The sequence below is a fragment of the Octopus bimaculoides genome, chromosome 5, assembly GCF_046866305.1.
Source record: "Octopus bimaculoides isolate indiv1 chromosome 5, ASM4686630v1, whole genome shotgun sequence".
NCBI classification, from domain to species: domain Eukaryota; kingdom Metazoa; phylum Mollusca; class Cephalopoda; order Octopoda; family Octopodidae; genus Octopus; species Octopus bimaculoides.
In genome coordinates this window covers 8,990,980-9,003,565 of record NC_142932.1, presented here as the reverse complement: position 1 = coordinate 9,003,565, position 12,586 = coordinate 8,990,980, and the positions used below count along the sequence as shown (strand labels likewise).

General features: G+C 37.2%; 1 protein-coding gene across 1 annotated transcript in view; it reads left to right on the top strand.

Annotated features, from left to right (window-relative positions):
• The window catches only part of LOC106882252 (tetraspanin-5), a 150,812-nt gene that overhangs the window by 137,335 nt on the left and 891 nt on the right, over positions 1–12,586 (top strand). The window contains exon 7 of the mRNA XM_089351988.1: positions 2,779–12,586. This exon is cut by the window's right edge and continues 891 nt beyond it. The gene's annotated coding sequence lies outside the window, so the exon portion shown is untranslated. The remainder of the gene's footprint in view (positions 1–2,778) is intronic.

Below are 12,586 nucleotides of genomic sequence, written 5' to 3'. Positions count from 1 at the left end.
GATATATATCTATGTGTGTGTCTTTGTGTTTATTTGTCCCCCCCACCACCATTGCTTGACAACCAATGTTGGTGTGTTTACATCCCTGTAACTTAGCAGTTCAGCAAAAGAGACCAATAGAATGATTACCAGGCTTACAAAGAATAAGTCCTGAGGTAGATTCTTCGACTAAAATAAAGCCTTTGTGGTAGTGCTCCAGCATGGCTGCAGTCAAGTGACTAAAACAAGTTGAAGAATAAAATGTTAAACAAACACACAAACATACATGTGCACCCCATCAACCACAAACAATGGATTTTATTTTTGTTTGTTCACCAAATCCACTCACATGGCTTTGATTGGCCTAGAGCTAAGACACTTGCCAGAGTACTGTTCAGTGGGACTGAACTCAGAGCCATGTGGTTGTTAAGTGAAATTCTTAACTAAATATCCATGCTTATGCCTGTGTGTGTGTGAGAGAGAGAGAGATAGAAGAAAGAGTTTCTGCATGTATGTATGTTTATGAATGTACATATATGTACAATTATTGACCTGACGATTGGCTATATTTTTGAATAGAATTTATTTTCGATAATTTCAATTGATTTTAATCGATTTAAATTTCCATTCTATTTGAAAATTAGTTATGAAACACGTGTAGTCATTTTATCTTTATCTTATGATATTTACTTTGTTTTATATTATACTCATTTATTGTGCTTTTAATTATTAATTTTTGTATATGTGATAGTGGATTTTCATCGATGAGTTCTTGAAACTTGTTTTTTTTTCCCTAAAACTATATATATATATATATATTAGACTATTGCTCTCAGTTGTGGTCACCACACAGTGTCAAACGGACAGCAGAACTCGAGGCAATTCAGAGGCACTATACAAAAAAGATCGCCACAGTCCAGCAGATGAACTACAGGGAGCGACTGCAGGCACTAGGTTTCTACTCCCTGGAACGCAGGCGGGAGAGATATGTAATAATATACATATGAAAAATACTGGAAGGACTGGTGCCAAACTTTGGCATCAAGTACTACAGGAATGCCTGCACGGGTCACCACTGCATGGTGCCAAAGGTGCCGTCCACTGCATCTCACATAAGAACAAGATACTGCAGCAGCCTCGGTTTCAGAGGACCTCAGCTCTTCAATGCCCTGCCAAAACATTTGAGAGACCTGCAAGACATGGATGTGGAGGTCTTCAAGACAAAACTTGACGCTTTCCTCTCCATGATACCAGACGAACCAATGGCTCGAAATGAAACACAGTTTAGGGCAGCGATGTAAAATTCTCTTATACACCAGATGTGCCATCAAAACTCTTGATTGAACTATATCAGGTGCAGGAGAAGAGCCATGCAAGGAACGTGAAGAGAGCAAAGCATAAAGACAGAAAATCACGGTGGTGCTCCAGCATGACCACAGCCACTTGGCTGAAACCCATAATAAATAAATAAATAAATATATATATATATATATATATATATATATATATATATACACACATACATACATACATACATACATACCTATATGTATGTGTACATTTATGTCTCTTTCTCTCTTGTATATATATATATATCATCATCATCATCATCATCATCGTTTAACGTCCGCTTTCCATGCTAGCATGGGTTGGACGATTTGACTGAGGACTGGTGAAACCGGATGGCAACACCAGGCTCCAGTCTGATTTGGCAGAGTTTCTACAGCTGGATGCCCTTCCTAACGCCAACCACTCAGAGAGTGTAGTGGGTGCTTTTACGTGTCACCCGCACGAAAACGGCCACGCTCGAAATGGTGTCTTTTATGTGCCACCCGCACAAGCCAGTCCAGGGGCACTGGCAACGATCTCGCTCGAAAATCCTACAGGAGCCAGTCAGGCGGTACTGGCAACGGCCACGCTCAAAATGGTGCATCTCATGTGCCACCCGCACAAGAACCAGTCCAGGGGCACTGGCAACGATCTTACTTGGCTTGCCGGGTCTTCTCACGCACAGCCCATTTCCAAAGGTCTCGGTCCGTAGTCATCGCCTCGGTGAGGCCCAATGTACGAAGGTCTTGCCTCACCACCTCAGCCCAGGTCTTCCTGGGCCTACCTCTTCCACGGGTTCCCTCAACTGTTAGGGTGTGGCACTTTTTCACGCAGCTATCCTCCTCCATTCTCACCACATGTCCATACCAGCGCAATCGTCTCTGTTGCACGGCACAACTGATGCTTCTAATGTTCAGCTTTTCTCTCAAGATACTTACACTCTGACGGGTATTCACATTGACATTACACATCCAACGGAGCATACTGGCTTCATTCCTTGCGAGCTTACGTATGTCCTCAGCAGTTACAGCCCATGTTTCACTGCCATGTAGCATGGTTGTTCGTACGCATGCGTCATACAGTCTGCCTTTTACTCTGAGTGAGAGTCCCTTTGTCGCCAGCAGGGGTAAGAGCTCTCTAAACTTTGCCCAGGCTATTCTTATTCTAGCAGCTACACTTTCAGCGCACCCACCCCCACTACTAACTTGGTCGCCCAGATAGCGGAAGCTATCGACTACCTCTAGTTTTTCACCCTGGAATGAGATAGAACTATATATATATATATATATATACACACATACATATCTGTATGTGTAGGTATATAATATGTATGCACATATATATTCATTTATCTATGTATGTATGTACATTCCCACACACACAGTTATCTATGCACACACACACATACATATGTATATTCATATACTGAATATTCACGTATAAAGCTTCCTTTTTCTTCTCTCTTTCCAGATTCCGGGAATATTCTATGCACAGAAATATTGCTGATAAACTGTTTGTGTGAGTGCATGTGCGTGTGTATGTGTGCATGCATGTCTGCTCATGTGTGTAATGCTGTAAAGGCAGTTGTTTGGAATCACAGCATTATGAAGAGGTAGCATTGAGAGCCTACATTCATATATAAATATATATATATATATATATATACACACACACACACACACACACACACACACATACACATACAAGCATATATATATATATATATATATATATATACATACACATATATATATATGAATTACAGGGTTGTATGTTCATGGTTAGAAAAGGGCATATAGACCCTTCTACAAGAAACAGTTTGTTGTTTATTTTTTTCTTCATTTATCAAGGACAGTTATACAGCTATAACCAACACCATGACATTGACATCCTCTCTCTCTCTCTCTCTCTCTCTCTCCCTCTCAGATTCTACATGTATTTGTCTTTATTTATTGTTATCATTACCATTCATTTTCCTTTTCTTTAAACGACAGGATGGAGTGACAGAATCTTTGGAACACTGGGCAAAAATGCCTTGCAGTTTTTAGTTATGTCCCACTTTTACACGTTCAGAGTTCAAATCCTGCTGAGGTCCCCTTTTGTTTATCATCCTTCTAAGGTGGGGGTGGATGGATTGATTAAATAAAGTACCAGTCAAGTACTGGAGTGGGGGGGGGTCAATGTAATCGACCATGCCCCCCTTCCCTCCTCCTCCCCCCTCACTCCACATGTGTGGCCTTGTGCCTATCAAAATTTTTTTTTTTTTTTTTTTGCGAAGAACATGACAAAATAGGACCATTGAAAATATAGTACATATTAGCAACATTCCACAGGTAGTGTGAATTTACACACACACACACACATATTACATACACTCACACATACATATTTGAAAGTTAGGCAAAAGAGGAAGAAAGAGGGTGAAATATGGAAAGACTTGGGTGCATTTGTAAATAATTCTCCCTACCATCAAGTTAATGAATATAGGTGTTAAAAAAAAACGTTTTTTGTTGCTTTTTTTTTTTTTATAAAAGATCCCATTCATCCATTTCATCAATACATGAAAGCAAGTACATAAGATGAAGGAAAAAAATAGCGTCTCATTGCCAACCAACCACACTACCTACTGACCTACTGAAGAAACAAGCATGCAAGCATGGCTTTACATTACAAGACTATGCTTTCAAGCATTTGTATCTTTTTCATTTTATATTGATGACTAAAGATTGCAGGGTCTACACGAGTTGTGATTTAATCCAAGTTCCCACTTTTTTTTTTTTTTTTTTTTTTTCTGATTTCATGTTGTTTTTGCTTCACTTTTCACATATTCCTAGTGTGCTTTTTCACACTCAAGAAAAATGGCCCTCCTCTATTCATAAGTGTTACAAATGAAACTTTCAATTTCTCAGCTCCTGAATAATAATAACAATGCTTCTAATTTAGGTACAAGGCTAGCAATTGTGAGGAGGAGAGCATTAGTGGACAGCATTAGGCTGCTTCTTTATTGACCCCCTTGTGGGGATAAATGACAAAGTTAACTTCAACATTATTTGAATTCAGGTAAAAAGCAGGAAGAAATTCCCAAAGCTTTTTCTCTGATATTCTTACCATTTTGCCCTAATAATAATAAGTAAAAGATGGGCTACAGCAAATATTCTGCTCAATACCACCACAGATTTGCCTGTCAGTTGCTTGACCGTAACCAGTTGAGCATGTCCATAGCTGTTGATATGTGCATCTCTGATCATGAACAGGAGCAGTGGGGAAGCATTATAGCCATGTGTTGAGAGGAATTCTTTGTGGTTTGAATAATTCAGTCCTGGAAACAAGGGTGTTTTGTTCACCATCCTTAAGTGACCCTTATTTAGGGACCTTTTGAGCAGGATGGGCTACTCAACCAGAAGAAAATTCTAACTAGCCCTCCCACCACTGCAAGGTCATGCATGGTTTATCCTGATATGAGGTCATCCTGTCATGCACATATGGTTGTACCCTTATCAGACAAGTAGTCATGATGAGTATGTTGAGCTTTGTATATTTGTACTCCAATGTCATTTTGATGGCATGCATTACTCTCTCACTCAATAATGATGAACTCTCCTGTCTGAGGCAATGTATGAGTGCTCAGTTTTTGCAGAACAGCCTGCACAAATACAGGTTCACAGTGTATCACACGTCAGGCGTTAAAGGGACTGCAGAGCAATGTAAGATGAATTGCTTTGCTCAAGAAAACAACACACCAGCCAGTCCAGGAATTACAACCATGATCTCGTGATCATGAGTGTAACACCCTAACTACTAGGCCATGCGTCCTCATTCAATGATAATATAATAATAATAATAATAATAATAATAATAATAATCTGTGTGTGCAGAAAGAAGTAGTATATTACCATATGTCTGTTGTCTTCAATTGTTCTTTAATTGGATTTGGCTGAATCAGTAGAGGATTGGACACACACAAAAAAATATACCAAATGGTATTTAATTGTGTTCATCTCCGTCCTGAGTTTTGATTCCAGCAGGGTTAACTTTGCCATTTATTCCTACCAGGTTCAATAAACTAACTACCACCTCCAGTCAGCAAATAGGAATTGATTTTTTTTTTCCAGTTAACTTACAGCCCCAGGCTCACTTGCTTCATCTGGGTGTGGGGTTGGTACTGTGGTTGATTTGTTGCAAATTATTATTGATGTTGCTCTTATACTAAATGTGGTTGTTGGAAGAATTGGCAGAAGCTGGATGACTAAATGCCTTGCAATATTTAGTTGACATTACAATATAATTTCCAGCCCTCTTGGGGTAATTTTGTTTTTTTCTTATAAAATAAAGTACCAGTCAAATGCTGTGAGTGACTGAATAGATGATAACCACACCCTCAACCAATTTTGGACATATGCTTATGTACAATATTATTATTATTATTGGTATATAATTATTATTATAGTGCATTGACAGAATCTTTACAACATCAGAAAAAATTTATTTGTTGAATTTCTTCCTATTTGCTATGTTCTGTGATCAAATCTTACAGTGGTCAACTTTGCTTTTCATCCCTCTGGGTTCAATGGAAACGGTTATCAGTCATGTACTAAGGTTGACAAGCTCATCTAACCCTCTCTCCTCAAAATTGCTAGCCTTGTGCTTAAATCATTATTATTATTATTATTACTATTATTGTGGTGGTGAGCTGGTAGAATCATTATCACCCCCAACAAAATGCTTTGGGACATTTCTTCCGGCTTTTGCACTCTGAGTTCAAATTCTGCCAAGGTTGACTTTGCCTTTCGTCCTTTTGGGGTTTCATAAAATAAGTACTAGTTGAACACTGGGGACAATGTAACTGACTTCTTCATGCCTCAAATTGCTGGTCTTTTCTCAAAATAAGGAAGGATTATTATTTTTATTATTCAGTTCAAATGTTACCAAGGTTGACTTTGCCTTTCATCATTTTAGGATAAATGAAATAAAGTACCTGTTCAATGTTTGGGTAGATGTCATTGACTGACCCTTTCATTACTCCCACCCCAAAATTCTTAGCCTTGTGTATACAGTAGAAAGAATTATTATTATTCTTATTAAGGTGGTGAACTGGCAGAATCGTTAGCATGCTGGACAAAATGCTTAGTGGCGTTTCATCCATCTTTATGTTCTGAGTTCAAATTCCACCAAGGTTGGCTTTGCTTTTCATCTTTTTAGGGTTGATGAAATAAGTACCAGTCAAGAACTAGGGTCGATGTAATTGTCTAGCCCCTTCCCCCCCACCCAACAATTTCGGGCCTTGTGCCTATGGTAGAAAGTATTAATATTAATCTGTCCGAACACATGATTGCCTCTCTAGAGCTCATGCCATGACATGGTAAAATGCTCCTGGTATACTCGATAAAGTAGTTGATGTTAGGAAGGGTATCCGACTTCAGAAACCAAGCCCAAAATGGAATGTTTTGAGCTGCTACCTGCTAGGAGGATAGTAACTGAATAAGAACTGACTTAACTTGTGATGAGCTGTACCACCAATGCAAGAATGGGAAGCAGATGTGAAAATGATGAATTTTTATTTTAGATTAAGTGCAGTGTAAGAATTGAGGTAAGAGATTTTGGGGGAACAGGAACATAAACGGTGAGGCTGAAAAACTGCATTAAGAGAGGACATGCGAGATAAGTTTGCATTTGGTGAGTTGAGTCTTGACTTAATAAATATATCTCCTGGCATAGAAATTGAGAAGTAAATAATTTACTTTAAAATTCTCAAATTGAATGTTGTGAAGAGGGTATAAACACACACACACAGATATGGACATACATACACTCCGAAGCACATGTATTTTTATATGTGTATACCTATCTATATGTGTGTATGAAATATTCCACTGCTTCACTTTTTTTTTTTTTTTTTGCTGTGTGTGACTAGAAAATGAATAGACAAACTTGCTTGGGTGGAGGGGTCTTTGAAACTCTACATATATTCAGTACTCTTTCTCTCATTTCTACTTCCAAGTGTGTGCATGCGCACATGCACACGCACACACACACACACACACACACACACACACACAACATACTACATGCACACATTACAGAGTCAGGATATTGAGCCTCAAGAAAGAAAACTAAAGTTTTAATATTTTTAGAAGTTGAACAAAAATGTCTATGTATGAAATACGGTTCATGTATTTTTCCCAAATTATTTTTGCATCTGTTCTTTCCCCTCTCACTCTTCCTTGTCACCATACTACTTTCTTTCATTCCTTAAACTGCAAAAAGATGTTGGTGCGGAAACAAAATGAGGTTAATTAAAACTGTTGACCTGGTGAAGTTAACCAGGATGTCTTTAATGGCTATTTGGCTGATAGCAGTCATATGACATCCCAAGCTCCCTCTTAATATTGCTGTTATTATTTGGACTTTATTAATATTGTTTGAAACAGAATCAAACTAAGTTACACACACACACACACACACACACACACACACACACACACACACACACCACACACACATCTAAGCTCCTGTTAGCCATGACTGACCATGAGTTACATCATTGATGTGTTTTATGATTTGGAAGCAGCATCATATTCTTGTTTCCAGACATCACATCTGCTTGAGTTCATTTCTATGTCCCTGCTTTTCCCATCTTCAGGTAACTGCTCAGCATATCCCTCCAATTCACATCTGCTTCCTAACACACATGCACACACCAATGCATAGGCATGACTGCATGGTTACATTTTTTTTTTCACAACAACACGGTTTTAAGTTCAATCTCACAGTATGGCACTGAAAGCTGGTGTTTTCTACTGTGACTTCAGCTCAGCCAACACCTTGGGTGAAATTGGTGCACGGAAACTGCAAGGAAGCTCATTGTGTGCATGCATGTGTGAGAGCATAAATGTTGATTCAACATAAGTTAACGACATGCTGAGTGAAAGACAGTGACATTGTTTACTTTCTCCCATGAACAACTGTTCTATGGTTGTGTGACAGGAAGAGCATTCAGCTATGGAAAAATTTGCCTCAGTAAAATTTTGATTTAACCCAGTGTTTCTCTTGCATCCCACTTTGATTTTCAAAGGAAAAAAAAAATGCATCCCCACTATTAACAGACAAGTTATATAGCAACATATTAAGTTTTATTCACTTGTTACTTACTTCCACCTCATCTTGAGAAACACTGCTCTCACCCATGTCAGCTTGGGAGAATAGACTTAAAAACAATAACACACACACATGGTATGTGTTGTTGTATGCAAATATCAAAATAACTATAACAATTTCGATAACTTTCTCAGAGATGTGGAGTGAGTGCATTTGTCTTTATAGAAAAGTATATTTAATAGTAAAAGAGTAAAATTACTCTCATGCATTGTCACTATCAGTAGGTACAGGAATGGCTCTATGGTTAAGAAGTTTGCTTTCCGACCATGTAATTTTGGGTTCAGTCCCACAGCATGGCATCTTGGAAAAGTGTCTCTTGCTATAGCTCTGAGTCAACCAATGTCTTTTGAGTAAAATTCCTTGATAGAAACTCTTCAGAAGCCTGTTGTATATGTGTCCATATGTGTATGAATGTTATTCTGAGCTTTGCTTGTCACCATCCGAACAAAACATTTATATGATGTTTGCACTTCTTGTTGACATTATATCCTTGGCTCTGCACTTTCAAAAAAACTTGTGGAATAAAAGAAAAAATATATTTAAAAAATCACTTACTTGGAAAATAGGTAAAAGTTTACAACTGGAAATAAAAATCATCTGGCTTTAAAATCCTGCCTCATTTAAGTCCGTTTTTAACACACACACACACACACACACACACGTTTGCATAAGGTGGGAAGGTGTGGGTGGAAGAGCTGAAGAAATTAAGTTAGCAGAAATGAAGAAAAGATAACTCATACCAGTGAAGTTGTCTAAATGCCATCAAGAATGGCAATGATAACCAATGTTTCATAATTATGATTTGTTGATTATACTTCTCCATAGCTTGTTATGTCTGCTGTGCATTGCTTATGTTCAATATAATCCAATTAGCTTTGTATTTTTGTTATTGTTTTTCAGATTTTCGTTTTGTTTTTAATTTTCTCTTGTTTATAAATTAATCCAAAACACTGAAAATAACTTCCCAGTAATAATAATTATAATGACGGTAATAATAATAATTGTTGTAATTATTACCATTACTTTATGTTCTTAAAATCAAATCCCACCGTGTTCAGAGCAATGGATTGACAGAATCATTGGAGCATCAGAAGAAATGTCTTGCAATATTTTTTTTTCTGGCTCTTTATGTTCTGTTGTCAGCTTTGCTTTTCATCCTCCTGGGGTCAATGAAATAAAATACCAGTCATGTACTACTAGAGTTAGTGGTATTAATGAACTACCTCCCTTTAAAATTGCTGGCCTTGTGCCTAAATCAAACAATTCGTATTAGTTTACATATATTTTCCATGAATAAGTTACAAGTCAGGGCAGGTAGTAATTGGTTAATTACAGAAGTTAGTGAAATACAAAAAGAAAACCAAAAAAACCCAACATTCAAACCCAACATTCTAGCATTTGCATTTGTTCTTTTGTTGTTGTTGTTTGTTGTTGTTGTTTCGCTCCGGGTAAGCCCTAATTGAGCAAACTTATAATCAAAGATGTTCCAGCCTTGAACAACCCATATTTTTGTTACTGGACAATGTAGTCCTGGACATATGTCCTAAGACGATAGAGTATGATCTGAGGGAGATACAGCTGCTATGTCTAGCAGGCTGAGTGACTGCATAATCTCGTGGTTTTGTTTTCATTATATTATTTACCTCAGCGCTGATTAGCAAGAGGTAAGTGCCTCACAAATCAAGTCTTTAGTGTGAGTTTGATTCCTGGTCCAAAGCTCCCACCCCCCACCTCAAGAATAAATATAGAATTTGCTATTTACTTCTGAAATTATAGATCCCCTCATTTTTTTTTCTTTCCATAACCAAAGCCATCCAATATTTTGTCATACATATGTGACAAACAAATTGAGTCAAATTCTAGTCTTTTTTTCTTTTTCTTTTTCTTTTTTTAAGTTACAATTGTCTGCACTCAGTTCAAATCCCACCAAGGTCCACAAACATTTTATCCTTTCAGGATTAAAAAAAAAAATACTAATCCAGAATAGTGGATTGGTGGTACTGTAAGAACGTCAAACTAGATTCCTTGTGGTATTTATCCTTGCTGTTTACGTTTTGAGATAAAATCCTATGATGGCCTTCCTGGGTGGTAGTCTTAATCCATCACCTGGTTTACCAACTACACTTGGGACTTTGGGTGTCTTTAGCAGAGTCCACTCCATTGCAAGCAGTCAGACCAAGTTTCCCATTTTAGGATGCCTTCTTCTCTTCCTCCCATCAATCTCAGAGGCCCTGTAAACAGTCCTGGCCACTGCATTCCCTCATCACTAAAAGATGAAAATAAAATAGCAAATACTGTTCTATATTTTAGAGATGAGGAATTCTGTACATTATTTACATTGGACAGATATATGTCCTCATCTTGTTTATTGTTACCACATTTCGGCTGATTTACTCTCCAGCCTTCATCAGGTGTTCTGGTGGAATTTTGAACCTAGCACTGGGTTCTCATTCCTAAAGTATTTTTTGCTGATATTATTATTATTTATTCAAGGTACAGCCTGGAATTGAACTCAGTGCCTTGAATAAATAATAATAATAATAATAATAGTAGTAACATCAGCAAAATGTACCTTAGGAATGAGAACCCAGGGTTGAGTTCAAAATTCCTCCAGGACACCTGAGGAAGGCTGGAGAGTAAATCAGCCGAAACGTTGTGGTAACAACAAACAAGATGTGGACAAATATCCGTCAATTGTAAATAATGTATAAAATAGCAAAAATCAAAGGAGAAATTATCCATCTTAGAGGAAACAGTTACTAGACAGATTTACCATTATATTATGCGAAAGAGTGGTGGTAAGCTGGCAGAATCATTAGAACATCAGACGAAGGCTTCATGGCATTTCTTCCGGCTTTTACATTCTGAGTTCAAATACTGCTAAGGTTGACTTTGCTTTTCATCTTTGTGGGGTTGATAAAATAAGCACCAGTTGAGCATTGGGCTTGATGTATCTGACTAGCCCTCTCCACCTTGTGCTTATTAGAGAGAGGATTACACAAGAGAGTGAAAACGAAGCTTGCTGTTTGCATTTTGCCATTATACCATGGAGGTTTACCATTGCATTATAATAAACCTGCAAAAAGTTTGAAGCTCAGCATTGCAATGGAATTTAACAAAACAACTTGTCAGCTGCACTACCTCTCTCCACCACATGTATACTGTTTCTTGCAGTGAGCTGTATTTCCCCCCTACTTTGCTACAAGTTTGTATGTAGGTCTACAAGAGTTGTTTATAGTTAAGTATGCTAACGAAGGACACCAGGCATGCAAGGTCAATCAAAGGATACAAAGTGCCAACCCTGTAGTTGGAAGGCCAAAACTTGGTCAAGAATTCTAGATTTTCATTACAAAGATGCAATAACTTAAAATTTACAATTTTCACAGTATTAATGTCTGCTTTTGTGTTTCTATATCCTTACACCATATTCTGATCTGTATATGTTTCTCTCAATTGTTCTTCAGATTCTTCCATTCTCTCTCTCACACACACACACACACACAACTTTCTTGGTTGGGTTTGAACTTGTTAGCTTTGAGTTTTCAATGAGTTGTGGCTGAATGGTTAAGAATACTTATATATAAAGAAAAACAAAAAAATTATTCTTAGAAGTAACAGTTGTGAGTTCAAATGTAGCTGAATACTTATCAGTTGAAACCTTATATTGAATACTGAACAAAAAGTATGAGTTAGTTCTATCTACAAATCTCATATTTTAGTGATAAGTCTCCAAAAGAAATTTAGATATAATTCATATTCATTATATAATAAGTGTATTGTATTATGCGAATAAGGGTTTATGATTTTCTTTTTTGTTTTTAATTTTTAACAACTTCAGGCAAATACTATTTTGACATTCCATTATATATTAAGATCAAAGCTGTCCAGCATGTAATATTCCATAATTTCAACTTAGCTGTCAATGCATTGATGCCATAGGTAACTCATGAAAAACTCTAGTTTTTCTTTTATAATTTTTACATTATTATTATTATTAATAATAATAATAATAATAATAATAAGCGGAGTAGATTGGCAGAATCACTAGAGAATTGGACAAAATACCTTGTGGTTTTATTTGTTCTGAATTTTTATGTTCTGTGTTCAGATCTTGCCATGGTCA